This window comes from Falco biarmicus, chromosome 8 (assembly GCF_023638135.1).
Source record: "Falco biarmicus isolate bFalBia1 chromosome 8, bFalBia1.pri, whole genome shotgun sequence".
Lineage (NCBI taxonomy): Eukaryota > Metazoa > Chordata > Aves > Falconiformes > Falconidae > Falco > Falco biarmicus.
This window is the reverse complement of record NC_079295.1, coordinates 53,564,463-53,590,857: the sequence shown is the minus strand read 5'-3', so window position 1 is coordinate 53,590,857 and position 26,395 is coordinate 53,564,463. Positions and strand designations below refer to the sequence as shown.

Below are 26,395 nucleotides of genomic sequence, written 5' to 3'. Positions count from 1 at the left end.
GTACTTGGGGTTATTTTGCCGAAAGCATAACCCAGTGCCTTTTTTTAGGTGATCCTATACACAGGGCTCATCAGAGTTGTGCGCAGACTATTGACAGTCGGTTCAAGTTAAAACTGACTGCTTTTTGCACATATGAGAGCTCATTTGGTCCTGTCCCAGGAGTCTCTGCTGGGCTCTGCTGTCATTACAGGCAGAAAGTACGAAGGTAATGAAACCAGGACCTTCTAGATTACGGGGAGAAGCAATCCTGTTAAGTAAATAAGTAACCCCTGCAGCTTTCACACAGGGATCGTTGACTCTTCTGTGTCACTTCTTAACTCTGCTCTTCCCTGAAGGTTAGCTGTGCTCTCGGGGGGCACGGTCCTCACTCTACCTAGCTGAAGAATGAATGAAAAGGATGGAAATTAAACAGTCTCTAACCCCACAGTGCAGAGCTGCAGAGCATAAAGATTGACTGGCCCCCAAATTCCACTTAATTTATAAGCAATCTGAGCCAAAAATGCATCGCTCCATTTTAAACTTCACATCTTTAATTGGCTTTTTCTCTTGCCTCTTTCTATAGGCAAAATCCCCTAGGACACTCCTCAGAGTACTCAAAATAAAAATTCAATTCCTCTGGGCGAAGCTAAATGAAGTTGCACAATAGCTATTGACGTAATGAAGGCACCGTGGAGTTTCTTGGTACCTCCACCAACCCTTTCGCTGGCACTAGAAAGTCACTCAAATGTGGGTTCCAGCCACAGGCGACATTACTTCCTTCCCGCGGTAAGAGCTGCTGCAAGGAACACCATACGAAAACAGTCCACCTAACACGCACTGTTTATTCCTCTGACTTCTGTTGACTTGAGCAAAGTGTGTGCTTGCATTTGTGACTTTCCACAATGACAATTCCTCTCCTACGCTGAGGCAAAGCTGTGCAATCTTACAATCAGTTATGGAAGTTCTAAGGCAAGCGAGAAACAGCAGGAGAAAGCCCTGTATTGCGGAATCTCTTCCATAAGCACACGCCTGACCACCTCAGAAGTTAAACATTAATATTCCTGTGCAACACATGTTTGTATATGTAATAATAATAATATCAGTTTTAGATGTTCTGTTTCAATTCCCTCCACCTGTAAGTAACATCTGAGAGTCAGAATCACTTCAGAGAGCTTTATTCTGACAATCATAACATGAATCCCTTTGTCAAAGGAACTGTTGTTTGCCCAAAGCAAACAAGATGTCAGTCATATTTCGGGAGCTCAGCAGAAACCCCCTTTTATCACAGAACGCAGTCCCATATAGGTAGCTTAATGTTGTAAATAGATTAAATAGAAATTTTACAGTAGAAAATATATATCAAAGAGTACCCTTCACATGTGAACTGCTACCATCTGCTTTTTTTTTTCCCTTTTCCCCTCAACCAGCTGAACTTAATAAACGCACTACTTAACTAGCGTGAGCATCCTCATGGAAGGACACTTCCATCCAGATCTGCAGGGAACTTCACGCTGGCTGAAAGGGCCAATTGTGTTGCAGGTTGTGGTCAGCATCACGAGCTTGGCACCACTCCACGAGCCAGCTGGCAGAACCACCCCAGAGAGAGGATGTGGTACGGACAGCCGTATTCCTGGAGTCACCGCACGGCTTTCCACAGAAGTCAGCTCTGCAACAGAGTGTGTCATTTTAAGAAAACAGGAACCTTCCAATCTGCAGCAGAGTTATAAATAACCAAGGGCAAAGTTTATTCACGACTGCTAGATGGGAGGTGGCTGGGCACAGCCATGGGTTTGAGCACAGAGTCATCAGAGCTAAAACCCCTAGCAGTCATGAATTTCCACTGTGTCAATATGATAATTACCATTTCATTATAGAGGGCTACATTTGTGTTGCCCTTTCCTTACAGTTAATTGTTCATGAAAAGGAAGAAATAGAAATGAGGAGAAAAGAACCCCAGAAACATTATCCCACCCTACACACAAATGTCTCTTGTGAATGCCTGTGACTGAGCAGGTGAGACAGAACTTAATTCACTTGTGCTGCAGCTTTATTTACGTATAACAAATCTACAGAAAAGGAAAGATGGGGAGAGAAACACAGATTCCACTAAACAGACTTGATTTTTGTCAAGACAGTGAAGGTTACATTCTCTCACACTGCACTGCTGTTGTACATTGCATCTGCATGCAGAGATGATCCAGAGATATCTTTGTTGAGAAAGGTCTCATTTAACATGCTCAGTAGTGCTTAGGGTTTTGATACGACTTGAATCAGAATTCCTAGTAAGCAAGACAGAAGTGTGGTAGAACAGATGTAGGTACATTTCCTTTAACAGCACATATAAAACCATATGGTGGACAAGGCATCAGGAGGTAGCACTGCGTGTACTTGTATATAGGTTACATCTGTTATCACTATTCATCGTTCAAATACTAAGCCATGAGGGTTTGTCCTAGAGATTCTCTATCTCCATTTCTCATCCTATATTAAAAAGCATTACTAGTCTTGAAATCCAGCAGAGTGCAATAAAGTTTAATGTTCCTCATAAACAACTTCAGCATGTCTGCATTTGGGAAGGAAAATTTAAAGCCACTCCTCTTAAAAGAAGTTGGAAGGGGAATCCTTGTCAAAGTTAAAGCAAAAAAAAATAAAAATCCCCTTTGCTTAAACTTAGGGAATTGTGATAAAAGATGTTCTCTATAGGAAAAGGCCCTGTGTCCATCACTCAGTGTGCCATTAGAAGATCTGGCAGCTCCCCTTCCCTGTCACTGCCTTTTATTTGGAGGCTTAGACCCATCCCACAATCACGTGGAAGGGTTCCTGCATCTGGGCTATGTCAGGGACCCCAAGATGGTGCAAGGTGCTGCCAGTAACACCTGCTAGACTTTGACCTTTACTACCAGCCCCAGACCAGAGACAACCTCCTACCCAGTCCTGGCAGAGAATTTCAAGTTCTTGTTGACTTCAATCATGACAAAAGCCGCCCCAGCCGGTGCTACTGCCACTCATTGATGTAGCTGCTTGGTTGTTATGAATCAAAGACTCTTCCTCTCATGTCAGCTCAGCTGGCAGAAACTGCCACTTGCAGCAAACAAAAGACCAGAATCTTCCATGGGATGAACAGGCACAGCCGTAGCAGAGCTGAGCCAGCATGACTGGCACAGGCTGAGAAGCTGACCTGAAAGCCCTGTAGGATTTCATGGCTATTGCTCACTGGCTTGAGAATGTGGAAAGGAGAGAAGAATAGGTAATATCCCATTAAATAGTCTAAACTCCCTAGTGATGGTCAGGCGGTTGTGTTTTGGAAGTTTCTAGCAACCGTCGATACCAGCAGGGTGGATGAACCGGCACCAGTGGGAAAGCTGTTCTTTGTAAACGTTCATGCTATGCAAAAAAGAAGAAGGTGCTGGAATTTGTCATTTGTTTGAATCAGTCTAGGTTTGGGCAGCTTGTGGCAGCTGAAATGGCCATGCAGAGATAAGAAGGTCTTTAGATTTCTCTGGAATCAGTTTAAATTCTTACTATACTTGTTAGAAAAATTTAAGGCACTCTTCAAGTTGTTTTGTTAGGTTGGCGGGGAGCACAAATGGAAGAGAGTAAGAAACAAACAAAATCAAATGAACAAGGAAACAGAAAGAAAAGCAGATGCATTTAAAGTAAAATTTCAAAATCTAGTCTTGGGAATCTTAGTGTTAGGGCTTTAAAAAAACACAAACCACATACTAATAAAAAGCATTCTAAGTCCATTTTGTCTGTGGTTCCAGCCTTTCTTAAAAACCCTTCCCAGGTTTTTTGAAGCCTTTTTTCCATACCGATGATTTTTTAAGGTAATGGAACATTTGGTAAAAAAAAAGACAATTCCATTTTCCTTCACAATTTCACTGGAAAGAAACCACTTTGAGTTTTAGTAACATTTTCTCTGTCTGAGATTGAAACCTTTTGTTTACTAAAATTGTTTGGAGTACTTCTTTTTTTTTCTTTTTTTGTACAAACCTGTTAAAGATTTCAGTATTGTGGAGAAACCATAGACGGAAAGCGGAAGGCCAGTAGCAGGACATTTCCCAGGTAACTGACATTTTCTTCGTAAGAACCAGCTGAACGATGTCGATGGTTTGAAAGTGTCAGAGGTGGCAGTGATAAATGCATGTTGCTGCACAAAGGCTGCAGGGTGGGACTGGAGCGTGGGTGAGTGATGGCCCCATCCCCGCCAGCCACCATGAGGGACCCGCGTGGGGTCTGTGGTACACAGCAGCGTGGATTTTTTGGTGCAAGACCCCCCCCATCAGCACAGCTCTCCCCGGTGCTTCCTGGCATCGCGCTAGCAGGACTCAGTCCTCCCTGTTTCTGAACTGGCAGTGCAGAACACACGGGAGTCCCCAGCACAGCTGCCATCACGTAAAGGCAGGAGCTTGTCTTCCCACCTGTATCCCTACGGACCTGGTAAGGGGGTTGGGATTTCTTGGCAGGAATCATCAAGACAAAAGTTCTGGAGCAGCCACTGCTTCTTCCTCATCGGGCCTGTTGGTTTACTCAGAGCAAGCACCAATTTTACTTTTTTTCCTGATCTTTTTGCATAGCCTAACAATGACTTTGGCTGACATATTTTTAATGAATTCCCAGAAGAAGCCCTCAGACTTTCCCTTTTTTCCCCATGTTTTTTTCTCATTTACTGGCCATTTTCACAGTGCAGAGTATGCCACGCTTTCCAATGAAAGAAGGGCCTATATGAGATGCTAGTTCTCAGATTTGTATTATCTTTCTTGGAAACTCTTGTCTTTCAAGAAATTGGCCATTTTCACTCAGAATAATTTCTCTGCCTTGGAAAGTAAAGGAAATACTTTCCTTAAAAAGAGTTGTGTCAAGCCCAACAGAGCTGAAGCCTGTCAAAGGAAAAAAGAAAAACAACCCAAAAAAACCATCAGAGAGAAGTCTCAGGAGATGCCCAGTGCAGAAGCAGGTAGCAATGCTGGCTGGGTGTGGGTGTCCCATGTGCATTCACTGCAGGGTGCAGGACAGTGCCACTTCTCCGGTGGTATCCTCCACATGCTCCAGCTAACATGTGGGGACCACAGCTGCCTCCTTCACAGCATGAGAAAGAAGGCACTATTTTGAAATAACACACAGTGCACTGCATCTCTGTCCACTGAGACAACCGTGAGTATTCACTGCGATTTCCTCCAGGAGAACAGTATGGGCTTTATGGGCTTGTGCTGCTCATGTCCACCTCACCCCACAAGATAAAAAAGCCGCGCATTAATACCAGCCATCAGGAATACCTGTGTGTTATTTGAAGTCATTGTAAATGTACCGAATGTTATTTCAAAACAGTGACCTTTTTCCTCCTCTCCCCAAACAGTTCTAATTTTCAGTTTTGAAATACCAAGACAGCTTTGTTCCGTTAAAAACTTGGCTGTTTCCTTCTGAGAGCAGCCAGAAGTGGAGTAAGTTGTCACTAATTTGCATTGCTGGCTTTAGCAAAGCTTCCAGTTGCTGACTGGTTATCTAGGGATGTAATACCCAGCTCCAGTCAAAACAACTCTGTGGTTTCATTTACATATTAGGGGAAATAAAACAATACAATGAGTCAGAAGTGGAGCTCTCTTTATTATGTAATAAAATAGCAAGCCTTTCAAAGAAAACGTAAGTCTGCCTTCGCTGCAGTACTTCCCCCCGAACTCTCTGTAAGACCTAACTTGACCTCAAAACCCAGAAGCCTGAAACTGGCTCCTTATTGTCACGGGCAAGTGAGCTGTCATAGCTGTCATATGAGTATCAAGAGCAGCACAGTCGTTACACTTATCAGTGAACTGGTGGGTTTGCACACACATGCGTGCACGCACACACATGTTTACACACAAATTTTCCCCTCCCCTATAACATCTGATAAAGTTCAGGCGATGCAAACTTCCAAACTAAAGGAAGAGCTCAAAGAAACTTTTAAATTCTCACCCTGAACTGTTCCGCCTCTGATATACCTGCCACGTCCCTTACAAACACACAGAAATTTCGGTTGTATGGTAAAAAGTATGAGAAATTTGACAGGTTTTCTTACTTGAGTCAGCAGTGTCTCTACTTCCAAATCATCTCCAGAGCCAGAAGTAACGGGTCTGTAGAAGATCATATCCCAAGAGCGTGAAAAACTGAGCCATGGATACTGCTGCCACAGTGGGCTAGCTGATGGATTGAAGGGTATCTCTATGTAGCTACCAGCTGAAGGATGGAAAGAAAGAAAGAAATTTCAACATCTTTAGATCCAGTGAATAAAGAATACACATTTGCTGGTGACAGGACGGTAGTTTGATCCAGTGAAATATAAAGACCAGAAAACCTGTGATTTCAGTGAGTAGTATCTTCAAAAGTCATCTGGCAAGGGAAGTGTGCCTGCCCGCAAGCTGGTGGAGAAGGGTTTTACCTGCCTCTGTAAGCACAGCTCTGTGAACTTCATTGCTCTGTACGTCAGGGAAAGAACCTGTGAGCTCTGCTGCAAACTCCTGTGCTGAAACTCATCGGTGCTGAAATCCATTCTACCATGTTGCCATTATCTCCTGCCAGTGCAATAGGGTTGTGTGGCATTGGATTTCTATCTTTTTAATGGGTCTGAAGGCCAGACTCAAAATTCAGCAGAAAACCTAAACTTTGTATAAGAAAAAAACCCCTTATGTATTATTTCAAATCAACACTGAAGCCCAAGCTTCTCCTGACGATGTAAATAAACTTCAAGACACAGCATCCTTAAAGCACTAAGCACGTGCTAATCTAACTACACCAGTATTTTGTACATATCTTGTCCTGCTAAACCAGCTGATCAGACTCTTCAGAGTTTTAATTACAACATTCTACACAGAAAAATCTCTCACAATGTGAAAAATCAGTGTCATCTATTAAAAATAATGATAAAGAAGCTGATTTTCTTCATGTTCTGAGGAGGTATTTTCAAATAGCAATTCCTAATGCATTTCTTTGATGTAAAATCCTAGCACATATTGGACATCAACAAATCAATTCCCATGTCACATATTTTTCATGCAAACACACAGTCCTGTAACTATGAATGGTGACTTTACACTGAGTGTTTTGGAGTCAGGATTTGGCTGATGGTTTCTAGGTGCTTAAGAACTGAAGTGATAGCTCTGCTCCATTTAAATAACAGAGTATTTAACTCGGAATGCAAAACACACTTGTGTTTATTTCACTGGGTCAGGATTTCATTCCTGGTATTTTACAGATGTGACTGGCAATAGGAATTAAAGAATTTCTGATTGCTCAGTGGAGATTAAATACAAACAAGGATGATTTTAATTTCATACTCCAGGTGCTGCCAAATAGGAGGAAAAGATAAATGCACATACCTCAAAAATACTAATGGGTGCTTAGCTGTTGGGAAAATAAAATATCAAAGTATGAAGATTATTTTTTCAATAGAATTTCTGATTGGACAAAAGAGCACAGATGCTCTGTTACAAGTTTCTTATGCAGCCCTTACATCAGCTGTAGGGGTGTTGGGTCTTCATCCCATCCCATATCCACACCACCATCCTTCTAATGGAAGTTTTTTTTCTTGAGTTTTTACACGTATCTTAGTAACTGACTTACAATTTCAGTAATTTTTTTGTGGCTTTTCTGTCAGTACTTTTCAAGTACTGACAAAACCCAAAACCCAACTGGAAATACAGAAGTCCCACCGTGTCATGTCATGTTGCTACTGTACAGGTTATCAGGAGCCTTCAGACTCCCACAGATGAGGTAAAGACAGACACGGTGAGAGCTAGCAAGGGCCATCATCTGTGCGAGTAGGATGAGATGTGGCACATCATTTGAGTAACAGGTTTTATCTCTGTTTGCTGGAATTGGAGTCTGGTTGAACGCCAGAAGCCCCAAGTCCCTCTTTTATTTCTGCCAAGAACCTGCTCTACCAACTGCGGACCACGGTTGGCATCATTCCCTCTTGGCCTTCTACCCCAACCCCCCCACCCTCTCCCCACCCTCTCTCCTCCGCAGTGTCCCAGCTGTGCCTTCCTTACCCGCTAGTTCCCATTGCTCACGCTCCTCCACACCCTTCTCATCACAGATAAGCTGAGTCATTCTCCAGACTTACTGCTGAATTTCTGAGATTCCCAACTACGTCAAATCTCTTATCCCTTTTTGTTCCCTTCATGCTTACTTACATCAAGTGCGTTTCAGCAGGACCTCTAATGCTTTGAAGGTAATAGAAATAAAATTGTATGAAATGCTTGACTTGAATCAGGTACATTGACTACAGTTTATACATTCCAGTTTGCATTTTATACCCAAGTTCAACCTTTTCTTGTGTTTAAATCTAGGTCTCGGTTCATGCCCTTTTTATCAAGGAGTCATCTGGGGTGTTTAAACCAGGTCCTGAATTCTCAAAGCTCCGTGATTTTCAAAGAAGCCAAACAGAAACTGCAGTTTGTTTGAACTCTGTGAATATTTGCATTAAACCCAGACTTCATTAACATTTTTGAGACTACTGCTGGCATCAGACTGCTGGAACCAGAAACTTCAAATGTATTTGTGACATTCAAGTTGGGCAACTAATGTATTTTCCAATGTGACTACAAGTCTCACTTCTGGTGTGCCAGCAAAGTCCATATGACCAATGCAAGTACGCAATGACATAAGATGATATCAAAACCAAACCTGCCAATGGTTTTTACAAAAAAAATCTGATTATGGGAAATGAAGAACTGTTCAAGCTGAAAGCTTGGCCAGCTTCAGAACAAGAGAACTAATGCAAATTGAATTGATATAACAAAAATCAGGAACCTGTTCTGAACAAATGAATTTGCTTTGGGCCACCCTGAAAAGGGGACACAGTAGTCTATACCAAGAGTTACACTGGTCTCTGCATCACACTGCTTTTTCTCCTACTACTCAGCAACATAACGCTAACTTAGTGTACTGGGTTTGCACGGCAAGGCTTTGGTAGCGGGGGGCTACAGGGGTGGCTTCTGTGAGAGGCTGCCAGCAGCTTCCCCTGTGTCCCATGGAGCCAGTGCCCACCGGCTCCAGGACGGACCCGCCGCTGGCCAAGGCCCAGCCCATCGGAGACGGTGGTAGCGCCTCTGGGAGAATGTGTTTAAGAAGAGATGAAAAAACCCCAAATATCAGAGGAACTGCAGCCAAAGAGAAGAGTGAGAATATCTAAGAGAAACAACTCTGCAGACCCCAGGTCAGTGCAGAAGGAGGGGCAGGAGGTGCTGCAGGCACCAGAGCAGATCCCCCCGCAGCCCGTGGGAAGCCCACGGTGAGGCAGGCTGTGCCACCAGCCCATGGAGCCCACGGGGAGCAGGTACCCACCTGCAGCCCGGGGAGGGTCCCACGCCAGCGCAGGTGGATCCCCGAAGGAGCCTCTGACCCCATGGGAAGGCTCCTGGCAGGACCAGTGGACCCATGGAGAGAGGAGCCCAGGCTGGAGCAGGCTCCTGGCAGGACTCGTGACCCCGCGGGGGCCCCAGGCTGGAGCAGCCTGTTCCTGAAGGACATCACCCTGTGGGAGGGACCCACACTGGAGAAGTTCATGAAGAGGTGCAGCCCATGGGAAGGATTCACCTTCGAGAAGTTCCTGGAGGTCTGGCTCCCGTGGGAGGGACCCCACGCTGGAGCAGGGGGAGAGTGAGGAGCCCTCCCTCTGAGCAGGAGGGAGCGGCAGAGACAACGTGTGATGAGCTGACCGCAGCGCCCGTTCCCTGTCCCCCTGCACCGCTGGCGGGGAGGAGGGAGAGAAAATTGGGAGAAAAGTTGAGCCTGGGAAGAAGGGAGGGGTGGGGAAAGCTGGTTTTAAGATGTTAGTTTTATTTCTCGTTACCCTGCTCTGGTGATTGGTAATAAATTACACTAATTTCCCCAAATCAAGTCTGTTGTGCCTGTGACAGTCATTGCTTAGTGATCTCCCTGCCCTTACCTCGACCCATGAGCCTTTTGTTCTATTTTCTCTCCCCAGTCCAGCTGAGGAGGAGAGCGATGGAGTGACTGTGATGGGCACCTGTGTTAGCCAGGGTCAACCCAGCACAGTTAGGGAAATTAAAAATTAAGAACAGAGTCTATTATTAGTGAACGCTATTTTCCTGGAAACAACCACCACATTGTAAAAACATGATTAGATTTTATCTCACTGTTGCATATATGTTTTTTGGAATAAAAGGCAAAAGTGATGAGAGGAATGGAGAGGAGAGAGGAAGGGAAAAGAGAGAAGGAAAAGAAAAGAAAAAGATAAGGAAAAGGATGATCTAACACAAGAACACAAGTATGGCAGGTATTTTAAGTAGAAAAAAATACAAGGTAATGTGATTTTGAGCTGTATTAGGTAATATGAAAGCAAATGACAGTATGGAAGTAATTTTTTTTTAAGTGAAATACAGTGCTGTAATCCACATTCTCTAAAAATGGAGCATGACATTCAGGTATGCTCAAAGCAACTGGACTGTCAAAGTTCAATCCAGCAAGAACTAGTTTACAGCAGAAAATGTTACCTAAATATAACTTCCCCTTTCAACCTAGTATTTTGCAACTATTATTTTATATTTTTATAAAATATATTTTATTTTAATATTTTTTATATTATTTTAATATTTTTATTATTTAAGCATTTGTACCTTCCCTCCAGTAAATTCACATTGATAGTTTTGAATGTTCCTATGGAACTTGCAAGGTCTCAGTGTAGATTACCACGACATTTAATATTTAGAAATTAATATACTGAAAGAGGAAATTACCTGACTAAAATAACACAAACACACATGATTTGCTTCTGCCATGTGCTTTAATTACAAGCTCAGTCCTGATCTCTGCTTAGGCAAATGACTTAAAAATGGGAAAGAAATTGTATAAAGAATTTCCAACATAGAGGATGACAATGAGTCTTTTACCTATGAATCAGAAATTCACTTCCAGCCTTAATCTACATGACTGAAACCCACTGATCTTTAACGGGTAGCTTCATAGAAAGTTTGAGTAGTTTCAATCCACTTTCTGATAGATAATTCCCCGTTAAAGACTCATATCAAGGATGATCTCACTTTGCCAGACTAATGCTCACAATTCATCTCAGAATTAACGAACTCCAAAAAGATTCCTGAAAAAATGTACAGTCAATTCTTTTCTTCAGTCTACTTCCCTTTTGTTATTTCTCCCTGTACCCAGTTCATGTTTTTGGCTGAGCCAGGCATCTCTGGGCAGCTGTGCCCATCCCCAAGGCACATGCCCCCCTGGCAGTGCTGCGCTACCACCCCGGGGCTCCCCACGGCCCAGGCAACTGCCCACAGTCAGAGGGCTCTGGACCCAGCGCCACAACACGAGAGACACTTTGCTTTTCACTAGGTGTACTTGCAGGTCCTGGCTGCTGGAAATGTTGCTCCTCCTTGCTCAGCCAGCTCCTTGACTTTTCACAGAGGTCCATGAGCGCCATGGCCCAGCACCAAGAGTGTGTGGCTGGGGAACCAGTAGCAAACTTGGACAGAAGCAGGGCAGCTCTGTTTTGCAGCAGTGTGCTGCTGGGTAAACTGGAGCAGTCTCACAAGTTTACCCTAAGGTTGCAGGAGGAGGCAATGTGGCTCTCCAGCAGAGCCTGGATTGGAAACAGCTTGCAGCCATCTAAGTCCCTCACAGACATTCTGCTACAGAAGTGGCTCCCACTCCATGGTGGAGAAGATCCTCCAAGACATGTCTTAGGGCCCCTCTGGTCCTCTTCGCCTATTACTGCTTGTCTCAGCAAACAGAATTTTCAGGGATGAAGCCGACGCCAGAATAGCTATGGATGTGAGCACAGGCATGGGCCTCCTCACAGGCACGGGGAAAGCACAGTGTCTGAGGGCACACAGTGCTGTGAAATGCCATAGCTTCTCTGGTGTCTTGTGACCATTTATTCTTGTCGGCTTTCTGCCTTCACAAGCATTCAAACCTCTTGCTTTAATAAGAACAAAATCATAAAGTAATTACTGGGGTATTTAAGAAAGCAATGTAATCCTTGTACGCTGGACTGCCTGTCTCACGGGTGGGTGGAAAATATCCCTGGTAGCTTTATTCCCATGACATCAAAAGACCTCTTACAAGACTAACAGAGGTATGAAATGGGGAAACTCACTGGGGCAATTTTCTTTTCTTCCTCTTTCATTTTCCACGTGTGTGAATATAATGCCCTTAATTGGTAGCTTCAAGGGTTTTAAAAAATTAGCTGCCACTGAAGAGAAGGACCATGTGTTTCAGTAATGGTCAAAGAGTTCATATGTCTGTATTTTTTGTCCTGAGGAAGAATGAAAAAATTACAGAGAAATTTACCCCCTTTGAGATGTCTCTTTATGAGACATCTTTTCTTTAAAAATAAACACCTATGGAAAAAAAAAATCAGAAGAGACACCTGGATCACCAAGATCAATTAATTCCTCATCACCACAACTACACAAGAGATGTTTACTCCAAAGCATTTCCTGAACAGCCCCTTCCCAAGCCATGAAGTCCTCCTCCAAATACCTTTAAAAGTGAAGGTTACAAACCCAGTGTCTCACGGCAGCACAGCAGGAAAGACCAAGGACATTACATTGCGTTTCAGGCAATCTGAGAGACAGAACACCTGAGACAAGGACTGCATCTCCTGCTGCCAGGAAAAGGCAAAAGAAACTCCCAAAGCCCTTTATTGAATCTCGCTGAAAAATCCTCTCTGGTCCTCATCCCATTAATTGGCTTAACATCAAATATGTGAGGAAAGTATATTAACTTCGTTTCTCTAAGCTGTGCTTTATATAAACAAATCAAAAGGTTAGGCAAAACCAGCATTACTGAGGCTGCGAGCAGCTGGGTGGGTTGGCTCGAAGACTGCACCTCCAGCAGGGCAGATGTGGCCCCACGCAGCTCAGGTCCTGGGTAAAAAAAACTGCAGCCACAGACCTTTGAGTTACATCTCAGTGGTGGTAGTCCTGACATTAAACTGTGTCCCATAAATACAAAGTCTTCCCATAATCTTTGCTTGTTTTGGAAATGCTAGAGTACTGCATAGCGGAGGGGGTCTCCCTATATCTCTGCTACCTGTTCACAGACAAATTTGTCCCTCTGATTAAAAGAAACAAATCCAAAAAGAAAAATCAGTGCTTATTTGTTTTCCAAACCACTATATTGCCCTGTGTTAGAAGTTGTTTGGTTTTTTTAATCACCCAAGCAACAATAGCAGTGTACCACAAACATATTACAAACTTCACAATTTTCTTACTGTGAATCTCAAGCTTTATCTCTCATCTTGGCAAACACATACCCACAAGTTTCCCTAGAGGTTTCACTGCTGCTAGAAAAGAGCTGTTTTGTGGATCCCCTTGTTAAAACACTGTCAGAACACCACTGACATAGTATTCCCAAATCAGATTCTCAGTTCTGCAATGTCTTCTCTGTAGCCTTTGAGAGTTAGACAGTTTTGACAACATCAGTGTGGTTTGATAAAAAAAAAAAAATAAAACACAAACACACACACACATGCAAACCCACATTTAGATTTGAGGAATGGTATCATCTTCTTGAGGTGAACAAAAATTCCGTATTTTCTTTTAAGTATTATGAGAAAGGTACCATTTTAATTGAAAAAGGCTTCTTCCCTTTTGTGGAGATCTGTTTCAAATACAGATAGTGAAATAAATGCTCATCTTCTCGGCCCTGAGAAGTCAGATTTTGTGCCATAAAATTTCCCACCTTAGAGGTGATTCTGCAATGCCCAGTGTGTCCTGAACCACAGTCTTCAGTCTCAGTATTGGTTTCTTTGCGGGTCCCACAGGGTTCAGACTCTGGCATTACGCCTACTCCCTGTCCCTGACATCCTTTGATCAGTAGGTGTAATGACCCAAAACAGCTTTAAAATATCAGAATTGTTTATTTAGCAGGGTATTTTGTTAAAGCCTAATTTACCTGATGTTATTGGCATGGCTGTCTTGTCAGGAAGTGGATAAAGGAGGCAAAAGATCATTGCCAATGTGTAAAACTGCTCCCTTCAATCTCCTCTTGCTTCTTACCATGCTTAAAGCCAGCCAGGCTTACCCATTTATTTGCAAATACCTAGTTTGGAAGTACAGTCTAAAAATCAAATTGGTACACTTTCCAAGGGTTGAACAAAACCATGAAAACAGCAGGCCCTACTATTGCCTCTGTCTCAAGGATTTCTCAGAGGGGTGAGGGATATTCCCATCCACAGGCAATACCTTGTTTTCCTGTATTTTTCACAGTAGCTCTAACAGTTTAGTTCAAGATTGACTTAAGCAGAAATCAGAGTATCACGTTCAACATTTTTATAGGTAATTCCAAATCTGCCCAACCACCAACTGAGCTAGAAGATTAGAAATTTTTTCTAACTTACTGAAATGTTGTTAAGGACTCAACTCTAGAAGGATTTGTGCTGTGGTTATATTTCATTAGGCACTCCAATACAGCAGGTGGCACAGGAGAACCTCACTGAAGCTTGTACAGGCTCTGAATTTTGACCAAGTTGTTGGGATCTGACTTTCTGATTCTCTTCAGACACTGGTTTCCGAAGCTACTAGGCAGCAAGAAAATCATCCACATCCAGCTGATTTGTGGATTTGTGCCCCAAAAGAAAAAAAATAATTACTCGTACAGTACCCACCTTTCTGAAATTAAGGCTCTGGCCCTCCTATGTAAGAAATAGTATCTTGTTCCACCATTCCATGGCTACATTTTAATGAGTTTTAGACTTCACATCAATACATGAGAGTCAGAACGCCCAAACTTTCCATTCCCCTGACCCACGTTCCACTTTATCTTTTCTGGCTGGCTTAACATCAACCAATAATTCCTATGTTGTATTAGCAAAGCGGAAGACCTGCAAAACCAACATCAGGTTTTGTGATTCAAGTATGATGTGCGGAAAACAGACTTCACAATTGGTAGATTGCAAAGTAGGTATGTTTTATTCAGTGCTGGGCAGCACGGGGGGTAATCCCACCAAACTCGTGTGCACCCCTTTCGTACACTGATGCTAATTTATGTATGTTCCATATCTTATCTATTACATACATATGGTAACTAAGTAAAGATTATGTCAAATCATCAAGTCACACAGTAACTGTAAGCAATACTTTATGCTAAATCATCATGACATGCAATAACTATAACTGTAAGCAATACACTTTATGCTAAATTATTATGACATGCAGTATTGGTTAGGTATGTGCTTGTTTGCTAGGGTGCCTAAGCTCAAGTATGCCATAAATAACTGCCCAGAAATAAGGTCTAAGCAAGATGGTGTCAGAATGAGGCCCTGGTGAGCAGAAGCAGCTATAGGGCTGGCACAATCACAGCCTCTCTAACACGGATATACTTATACCAATATAAGTATGCTGCACCAATATAAACTCTTTTTTGCCTGGCAATAGCTGAGCTGTCAGCTGGCCCAGGGGTTCCCTAGACTATTTTCTTAGTATTTTTTGTGGCCAAGCAATTTGTTAAGAAACATTACTTTCAGCAATGTAGCCTTTTTTTTTTTTTTACCATACAGGTAGATTCTAAGAAATGCAGGGTGGTGGTCAAACAGGAGGCTTTCTGCAGGAAAAAAAACAAGATTAAGTCCAACAGGAAGACTCAGTTATATGCACAGTTGTAGACAGAGCTACTCTTTTTTGGTGCTATCTTAGCTGGCCATGAACAATGAGTCCACGAGCCTTGTAAGGACAAAGGAACCTAGAAGCAGTGTTTCCAAAACAGCCTCCCTCTTGCGCCTTACCAGCTCAGAGCTAAGGGAAGATGCCTGAAATTAAAGTGAATTCTGTTTGATAAGAGGGAAGAAGGGTAGAGCATTACCATTTTGATGGTGAAAGAAAAGCTGGAGTTTTACCTTGCTTTCTGAGAGTCTCCCTATGAACCCCCAAACCAAATCCTTCTTAATTTGTGCTTTTCCTTTCAACGATCTGATTTTTTTCACTTTGAAGGATGAACACCACTCCAACGTTGTTAATCTTGCTGCATTCATATTAAAAAGAGACAAGAGCAGAGCTGATCCTATGAATCTCCCTCAGCATGACAGTGCTTCAGCTGCTCACCACCACCTGACACATGGGATGGTGGAGTGTGATACTGTTCTAAGCTGGAAGAACATGCCACGAAGAAATATTCACCTGCAAATCTTCCCCTTGAAGTGACTCTATGGGCTGGATCCTTGGCCTGTCACAGCTGAGGTTTCCAGCAACATGAAATTAGGCCGTTGTATGCATTTAAAGCAGTCTAAATCAACCTCATATGAGCACACAGACACAAGATGAGTACCAGCTGACAAACTCTGCTTCCAGCTCCACCACTGTATAATTTGAGAAAATTCTATCGAAGTCAAGACAGTTTACATCAGCACAGTCCAGTTCTTAGCCTCTAAAAAGGCAGCTCAACATAGACAAGGGGGACCTCTTCTGCTTTTCTATGGGCTAGTGGTCAGAAGTGACCAAAAGTTGTTGTCAAGAGTCCACTACAAACTCCCAAGCAAAAAGTGCCTTGCATCAGCGGGGCTCCTGGTCACCCCACATAAATAGGCAAATAGCCAAGGAAATACCTTCAGATCTGTAGTTCAGCCAACAGCCTAGCAGGCTGAAATAACCTGTTGCAATCTTACTCTATTAAATATATACACCAGAACAGCCACGACCACATCTGGCACAAAACATGCTTTGACTGGCACGCTTTTTACAAAGCATCTTGAATCACTCATTTTTACCACTCCCCATTCTTTAGCTTTTTAGAGGCTGGGTAAGGACAGCAATTACGCATTCCCAGTGACAGACCATGCTACCCTGTCTGGGGTGTCTGAGATCATGCCTTTCACATACGCACTCAAATTTAGAGAGAAAAGCATCACTTCTGTTAATATGTCCAAATCTGGCTGCAGCTGACAGGCCACTAAAGCAGAAACCTAATAGCATTTTAAGAGCTTTGATTAAAGATACCTGTGAGACATCATTAGCTTTGCTCCATGTTTGACTAATTAAGGTGGTCAAAAGGTCACAGGTCCACAAAGCACTATTCAAGCGCTTCTGAAATCTCATCTGAAAGACACTTTGCAGCATTCAGGTGAGTGCTGGGACCCAAAAGTGTGAATTTGGGTCTTGAGACAGTAACATCTCAGGAAACAGACTAGAACATCCCTATGATTCTCCTCAGGATCCCAAAGGATTACCACCCCCTTATCTTAGACTAAATTCTGCAGTTTCTAATTGTTGAAATTTTGCTTTTGAAATCCGTGGGAGCTTGTAATGCAGATTACAGAATTTGGGACATTGTAGGATCATTTTCAAGGCAACAGAAACTGTTTGTTCAGAAACTGCCTAACTAATTATTTCTAGGCTCAAGTGGCAAATTTTTACTTATGAATATTTAATTTGGTAGAGTGACAAACTTAATTTCATATTAATATACACACTAGAGGTTGCAGAAGAAGGTAGGTTGCCAAGAAACAAACATCAATTTCTTTAATTAGCTTAGAAAATTAAAGGGAAGTATAATAACTTCACACTATAAAAATGTGGTGTGTTGAGAAATAATACTGTGTGAAAACAAGGAGATTGGATATAAATATGTAGAACTACTATCACTACCTCAGCCAAAACAAAATTCAGGCAGACCTTAATGAGGCTTATACAACTTTTGTTAAATTAATTTTAAATAATTAGTCCCCCACTTCCCTCATCTCCTAATCCATGAGCACTTGCAAAAGCAAGGCAACAATATACTGAAAGAAAGGTAATTATCTCTGTATGTCAAATGTGACTTCAGCTTCAGAGCTGAAAGAACCATGAGAAAGCACTTCCTCCAAGGATTTCTATCCCAAGAAACTACAGATTTTTACATCAGTTCAAAGATACTTCAGCTTGTGCAATTGCTGTATTTTTGGAGGTTCCTACTGCATAAGCTTTCACGGAGTGCAAAGGGAACTAAGCTGAAAGCCCTGGCTAGAAAGAGGAAGCTTTGAGTGTGAATCTAAGGAATTCCTCATATTATCATCTTACAAGAGAGCATCAGAGCAACAACATACATGGGTCTGTGCACATCTGAGAGTCCCAGTAAAGCCCTACCACCAAAACAATCTCCTTTTACCCCTCTCAAGTTTTCCTTTACCCTACAAAGCTGGACACCACAGTAATTTATGCCTTCCAAGAAAAAGGGTGTGTTTAGGAAGGTGTTTCAACCAGGAATTAGCTGTGTGCATCTGTCCTGTTACCTCTGAACCTTGGAAAGAGGCTAGCAAAGCAAAGTCTTCATACAAGACGACAAAGCAGGGCAGGATTGGATGCAATGAGGTTAAAAGAGAATGATTTTACTAAAAAAAAAAATTCCATTTCTAAAACATATTAGTCTTCATGGAAGTTGCATCAGGGGGGATGAAAATGGTTTCATAATCAGAATCCAAACTCAGTGGTCATTAGGACACCAGATTATATAGCTCTGGAGGCTTAGCGGTAATTCCTTCACTGTCTTTAAGGCTGAAATCAAAAGGGATAGTAAAAACAGAGTTCGGGCCTCTTCTGGCACTGCCTGATCTTATCATAGGTAGAAATTTTTTGAACCTTATGGTGATATTCTCAGAAGTTTGACCTAAACACCACAGAAAACCTTGTTTTAAGTACCTAAAGAAGATGTGACTTTATCTTTATTCTTAACTCAGGAGAATTAATCTCTCATGACATACCAGCAAAGTAAGATATGAGACAAAGAGGTATGTGAGAAGGTCTATAATTTATTAGAATTCTGTATTTAATTTGGCCAGGCACCTGTGGTTAGGCATGAGGAAGGAAAAAGAGGGTACAGGCAGGGAGCGGTTCATGACTATGTAAATGACACTTGCCAGGAAGGCTCAAGTAAAGCCAGAGAACTCTTCGTTCTCTTGCTTTAGGTTCCTCCACACAAGCAACAAAATAAAACTACCTAAAACACAAGAAAGCTTAAGAACTTGAAATTCATAGAGATAAGTACAAGCTATGGCATATAGACACATTCAACATATATCTTGAAAGATTTGATTCCCTGATGTGCAGTGTGTCCCAGGAACTTTGAATTATGTCTTCAATGGCTAGACTTAGCATGCACATCTCAATCAGGAAGATTAATCCTGGCATATGTGTACATCATAGGATATACCATCCCACAGGTGTTATGAGGGATGGTCTCTGTTTCATTCTAGACCACGCAGGGCACAGCCAGGCTCAAACTAATTTCCCAGCACTGTAACTTGAATCTGGGAGGGTTTTTTTCCCAGTCCCCATTGACTTCGGGCCTCTCACTGTAAGTGTAAGAAGCATAAGCTGAGGCTGGCATGATGCCTCGCTCACTTTCCTTATGTTTATGTCTTTTCAATCTGATATTAAAAACAGCCTTGTTTTGCGTACACTAACCCTTCTACTATTAGCATCAGGTCTGCTGACAAAGGACTTTAAAAGTACCACTGGTAACACACACACTTGGAAATGGATGTAGAGTAACTGCTGCTATAACAGAGGTCACTGGAACATCCTCTTCTGGTTCCAGACCACTGCACTCTGCAGTGAACTCTCACAGTTGCACTGGTTCCCTGTAGGACCTCCAGAAACACCTTAGCAAAAGCACTGTCATGGGGAAGGGGGAAAGACACAACCACCTCCCACAGAGTGGTTTCTGTCAAGGAGGGGATGAACAAGAAAAATTCCTCCTTAACAGTGACATGGCCCTGAATCTCATCACTATGGTCAGTGCAAGTGATGCTAGTAGCGTTACTGTAAGATTCAACTCATCTACAAGTGCCACATTGCACTACCTAGGATTTCTCAGATGGAAAAAAATGAGTTCACAATGTAGCATTTATTCTTTGAATCCGGATAAATAGCCAGAAGAACTCTAATGTTTGACCAGAAAAATATGTAGGTAGGTAAAGAAAATATATCTGGGGAATCCCAAAGGGTGCATTACCACCACACGTATGCACATGCAGGTGGGAAGAAAGAGCAGAGCAGTTATTGCCTGAGGAACGTGTCTTGCAGCTGGTTCCCTCTGGGTGCAGGGCCACGCTGTGGGCTGCAGTGTGGGGCCCCGACACGTCTGCCCCAGGTGACATGCACAGCACAGTCCAGAGGGAAGAGGAGAAGCAGCACTGCACACTGTGAATGCAGCGGAGACCCGTGTCTCCATAGTGAAGGAAGCCTGTGGCACAGAATAAATGCATTCTTTCCATGCTCAAGACATGGGATGCAACTGATCTGGTGTTCGCAAATAGCAAACCCACTGGGGCAAAAAAATCCCAAGAAATTTTGCACATTACATTTGTGCTGTCCTCATACTTGGGTGTGATTTCTTTCCTCTGAGGTTTTGCAGTACCCAGCTGTCTGGGACTGCAGGACATGAAACATCCCCAACAACACTTGAGTATTACTACAGTGAAGTTCCATGGACAGAGAAGATGCTTTTTTGAGCAGTTGCCTTTATTTTCATAGTGGCAAAAAAAAAAAATAAAAAAAAAAAAATCCAACAGCTTGGTCTCTAGGACCGTTGCATATACTAGGCATGAGCGGTGGTAGGAAATATTTTGTACATTGTGTTCCACTTACAAACAAATGTTGATCTGATCATATTTTGGGGGCTGTTTGTGATTCATAAATATTCATATGCTTGGAGTTCCAAGCTCCAATATATCCTGAATGAATTTCTAATAATATTATACATTTATTTGAAAACTCTTCATCAAGAATGCCTGCTGAGTTGTTTAATTCTTATGGAAAGATTTGCTAGAGGAAAATAGTGCCATTAAATATATCACATGAAATGTCAAGCTGTTGGACAGTTATGCAAATGTGATTGTTTCTGTTAGTTACAATAAACAATAGAATCACACTGAAACAATGTAATTTCAAATTGAATGTTCTGTTCTTATTTTCATAACTAGCACATCGGTTATTTAAGTCACCCTGCCAGAACAGAGCTAATATCACGTAACGCATTACCACAACAGCGCTAACAGCACATCACGAGTCCTTGCTGAACATTTATAATGTAACCAAAGCCAGAGAAATATGAAATTTAGTGTAGTTGCTCTGAAGGAAATACACATTGGAATCTCTATATACTTTGTAAATAATAGAAGTGTGAAAAGTTACCGGATTGCCCTGAGATTCAGCTTAATTCCAGGTAAAGCAATAAAAGTCATTAATTTGTTAATAGACACACTGTTCTGAATCTTTGATTAATTTAGAATGATAATAGAGAATGAACAAACTGAACAATGCAAGACATTTTAGTGATTGCATTGGCTAATCCCTTGAGATAAATATATTGATCAATGTTATATAAATCCCTCCAAACCCTTAAAATAATTAGAAATTAGCAAAAGAAGCTGAAATTTAAAAGTTTTATTCCCTAAGAACCTTAAACAATTGCTTCTTAATGATAACCACAAGTAAAAATGGAATATGCTCCTCCTTTCCTATGTAATTAATATTTAAACTCATTGCCTTTTTGCTTTTCCCATTCCTCACCTAGTCTAGAAAGATAAAAACAGATCTTTATCCATTTTTAGGGATATTTTTATCTTCATACTGTGGTTCTCTATTGTTCAGTGTTGAAGACCATTTTTTTTCTGCTTTGGCAAGAAGATACTGTTTCTCATATTAATTTCCTTCAAAGGTAAACTGATTTGTACTGGTCTTGCAAATTTTCTATTATTCTGAAGAATTTTTTTATAAAAAAAAGGTAAAAGTATTGAAATAAAGAGGTAAAGTATGATCAGTTGAAGGACAATATATGAAAACCTTCAGTTCACGCTTTTTTAGATGCTGATGCTCAAGGATTCAGCCACTAGAGGGTAACATAAGATAAGGAAAAAGGGAACTTTACGCACTCCACCTTGTTTCCACAATTTAGAAGTTCCGATCTTAGTGACAAAGTTTATTCAGTTATTTTTTAAGAGTGCTTGGTCACAGTAAATACCTGTTGCTGCCTGCATTAAGGTGATAGAAGGAGCCACATTAAGGACAACGACACACCCGTACAAAGGGAGGTATACTTGGGAGAAAGAGCATGATCTGGCAGTTTCGCCACATGAAAAGCTATATTGACAAAGGAAATGCTTTGTAAACGCTAATGAACGCAGAATCCTTGAAGACAACTGCTGAAAGTTAATTTCAGTGTTGCTCTCAGACATGTGAGTCCAAATCACCCTGAAGCTGCTCTTTTTCCAAAGTAAAAATGGAATTTGGCCTCATGAATGACACATGAGGTTTTCTAATGGAATCACAGAAAGTACAGTTAGCAAAGACCATCCTATCTGGACCTAAACAAATGCAACCAAAAGTCCTTGGAACTTTTCAGTGACCTTTACAGGCTGGAAGCATGGGCCACTGAATGCTTCCCAGACACCAAAGACTAGGTCAGGGCTACAGACCACACAACAGAGCTTACTTACAGAGTTTATAATTCGAAGTGCATCGTCCTCTTTACTTTCAAGTGACTCTAGAACAAAGGTTTCTGCAAGTTCCTTTGGGATAAATACCTCTGCACTGACTCATACAGGAAATTGCCGAATGACATCCAATAGCTGTTACATTCTCAAATCTTTATGCACAAGCTCAATACAAAATGTTCTAGGCACTATACTATGCAAGCTGTTTGATTTTGCTGGGATTTAATTTCTCCAGCTTTTCCTCCTTTTCATTTATTCAGTGCAAATGAATTTATAGATATGGCTTATGTCAACAAGGTCAGTACAGAAAGCCGTGAGCTGACCAAAAATGTCTGCGAATACCATATCTGACTGACCTGTACTGGATTCAGATCAAAGTAAAGAAATCCATGAATTGCAGCAATACTTTTAAGACACCGTGAAAACAAATGCTGCGATCACAATTGCAGATAAGTTACCTTTGCTTTTTTTTCAGAAATAAAGTAATTGAGGTAGTAGATATAGTGAACTATGCTGCATGTATACACATGTTTGGGTCTGGAGTAAGCAGACCTGTAGCCCTATTAACAAATCTAAGCTTCTTATTAATAGATTTTCTTTTCATCCTTAGGAGTCCATGAACTCATGGCCAAGAAAGGTCTGTTGACTACTGGGTGATGGCATTGTGAGGTGCGAACAGAGGGAGAGGAAGAAACCATTTCATATCGCCTGTCCCTAGGACTCTAACAACTTATTCTCTGTTTGGGGTATACAGGGGCAGTGTAGAGAGAGTGGAGAGTCTGATCCAGGTGCAGCCAAATCTGATGCTTGCTTCAAGCCTTCCCTTATGTTCTATCTCCATTTGTACTCTGAAATTTAGCACATAGTTTTTTATTCCAGACTGGAAGGCACGCACTGGGTCCCACTAATAACCTCCGCACCTGGAGCTGTACACATGCTGCCTTACCTCGTCATCCCCCGAGATGTGAGAAAAATTCTGCAGTTTTGGCCTCCAGAGTCTGGTATCCAAGACACTGCAGTAAAGCTGCTACATACAGCCAGCGTTATTCTATCTAACAGCTCCTGTCACTTTATACCGCCGCTCATACGGCTCCTTCCATGGTAAAATCCTAAAAGACTTCCTGTGAGGAAATAAGACACAAATTAATAATAAACTGTTCCTCTTTTGGGAGAATTATGGGCTGATAGACCATTACGTAAGAGATACTTTGGAAAAGCATGGAATCACACTTAGTTAAGAAATGTATGCTCAAAGCATATAGATTCTTATCCGTTACACTTGTCCAAAAAAGTTTGGTCAAGTCAAATCACCCCCAAATGTAGATTTTAGCATGGAAAACCAAGAGTTGCCTTCATCATATTAATATATGCCTCGATGTGTACTCCAAGCTGTTAAGTTTAACAAGTATGCATTCCCCTGCGGTAGCCACAGCTCACATACTTAAGCATTGTTCCATCACATACAAATGCTTCAATAAAACAATTTAAAAAAAGAAATGAGAATTTGAAATACACCAGAAGATCAGTATCTACTGGGATTTTCAAATGCACTTAACTGTAAAACTTCTCCTGTCCATGTCATCTGTTGTCGCAGCACTCTCCAAACTATCAAGCTGCAACAAGGTCTTTTACCATCTGATACCAGCATACCCTTCATACAGCCCCTCTGCTCATCTCACCTCACCCAGGGCACACTCTCTTCTCTTGCTTCTTCCTCTCTCTCTTCATTGGCTCTCAACCCCTTAACAGAACCAGCCACAGCTGCACCTTATCTACATCGCCCAACCCACCTCCCCCTGAAGCCAGCCCACAGCTGTATATTATCAATGATAATTAACCCAGCTTCATCCCTCTACAATCTGTCTCTATACCACTCTAATTACTAGTGAAAATCTCTTCATAACTTCGTAACTGGAAAGGAAAAATTTTTTTTATTATTTATTATTCAAGCCAAGAAAAATATAGTCAGCACAAGCAGCAGGGTAAAGCCTTTATAAGCCTTTGATCAAGTATTGTTTAGAATTACTTTATACTTGCAGTATAGTCTATTGTTTATAATAATAATAATGATATTTCTCAATTTATCCTTTTATTTCATCCTATTTTGGGGTGTTTCAAGTAAAAGGAGAATGTTTTTGTTTTTAACTGGGTTGTTTTGGGGGACAAATTTCTGTTGGTTTTTTCAGTATTGACTGGTTATTATTACAGAATCAGACAGGATAAACGCTGCTCACTGAACTGCCGATGAAAGCTTTCAGAGTCAAGAATGGCAAGTGGCCTTACATGAATAAGGACCACCTGGTGCAGGTATTTCTTTATTTATACTTGCATCTCAGCAGCCCTTGGATTTGTGAATGTGTTCACAAGGGAAGCAGGCATGTCCTGACTATTCAATTTTTCTCCATAAATAACAGCAGAACAAGTTTGTTATGTTCTCTTGTGGGAATTGTGAACCCTTTCAGTATTAGATGGACAAGGGACTTTGCCTTTGGGAATGCAAAATCAAAATCCTCATAAACTAGCCAGGGACAGGGTGAAGGCTGTAAAGATCTAGAAACACTGTAAAGCCACAAGGCCGGTAATCTTTGTGAGGGAGGGAGGAGGACAAGAAACAACAAGTTGACTACTGTATCAAGCTCTTATAAACACATGTTTTTAACTCATTTCAACCTCCTCATTCAAAAAAAGGCAAGAGATTCCTAAAAAAGAAACTTTAAAACTGAAAACCAGGCAACAAAATCCTCCCTCCCTCTAGTTTTCTAAGATTAAGGAGAAAACTTCTTGTGCTTAAGAGGTGTGTGTATTATGAAACTGGTGTTTTCTGTTCCAGAGAGCCACCATACCCAGAGACAGGCAAAGAAGTAAATCTTTCAATGTCTTATCTAACTCCCATTAAAGTCTCTCTTAGGTATCATGTCTATTGGGCAGGCAGCACTGGAGCAACACCCTGCCATGATTTCTTAGCAGAGGTGCAGAACCCAGTGACAGCTTTGCTACACAGGGAGAACCAGCATGTCTCCTTCGTGGTTATATGCTGCTGGAAATTATGCCGCTACAGAAAATGGGTTTCTGTAAAATATCTCTGCACTCAAACCATTACTCCTCAGAAACAATGACCTGGAGCAATATAAAACAAGATTGCAACTCATCAGCTACACTTCAATAAAATAAAAGGAAACAATCTTAAAGCTTTGGAATTTATTTATTTATTTTTAACCAGAAAATGATGACAACAAAACAAAACAAAAAGGCCCTTCCTTGTGAGAAAGTCAACTCCATATCCCTGATGTTACTTCGCAGGAAAGTAGACAGTCATTGGGTCAGTAGAGGGGAGAAGAAATTCATTCTACATTATGGGTCTGTTTTGGGATAGGTTGAAAATCCTTTCTCCTGCCATTTGCCACTTGCTACAGGGAAGCAGAGATAACTTTGTATTTTAGACTCAATTTAGATTGGATGGATTTTCTGTAAATAACTGTTAAAAAATAAGCTATGTTTTATCACAGCATCATCAAGCACTGCAGGTCAAATGGGTATTTTAATTTAATTTTTTTTCTCCTGATTCCACTCTACTTAGTCCACTGAACATCGAAGTCATTGTGGGCAAAACATCCTCAAAGGTAACAGAGTTGAAGTAGGAGTTAACTTGTCCTCCAGCAGCCAGCTAGAAAACTCCTTGCAAAAGGTTGTTGCTGTCTGTCTGGGATGATTTAGGGATTGTAATAAACATACCGCTGATCTCATTTTCAGTGCAAGCAAGAAGCAAAATAGATGTATTAACTCTTCGGGGCCTAGCTATTTCTCTTTCATAAACACTGAAAGTAAATGATTGCTGCTGTGGACCCTAGAAACCACATTTAGTTACATAGTTGGCATAAACACGTCCTTAAACATCAACAAGTTAATATTGCTGAGATTAATCATAGAATAACTCAGAAAGGCTCTGCTGAGGTCATCTACTAAATTATTGAGTCAGTTTACACACCTAAATTTAAGTATATGCTT

The 26,395-nt window shown here is 41.5% G+C and overlaps 1 long non-coding RNA gene across 1 annotated transcript; it reads right to left on the bottom strand.

Moving 5' to 3' along the window:
• On the bottom strand, positions 1-23,505 carry LOC130153660 (uncharacterized). Its single transcript, XR_008823478.1, has 3 exons — positions 23,337-23,505; positions 6,032-6,189; positions 1-1,645 (listed from the first exon to the last, which is right to left on the bottom strand). It is a non-coding gene; the product is annotated as an uncharacterized LOC130153660 (long non-coding RNA).
• Positions 23,506-26,395: the final 2,890 nt, after the last annotated feature.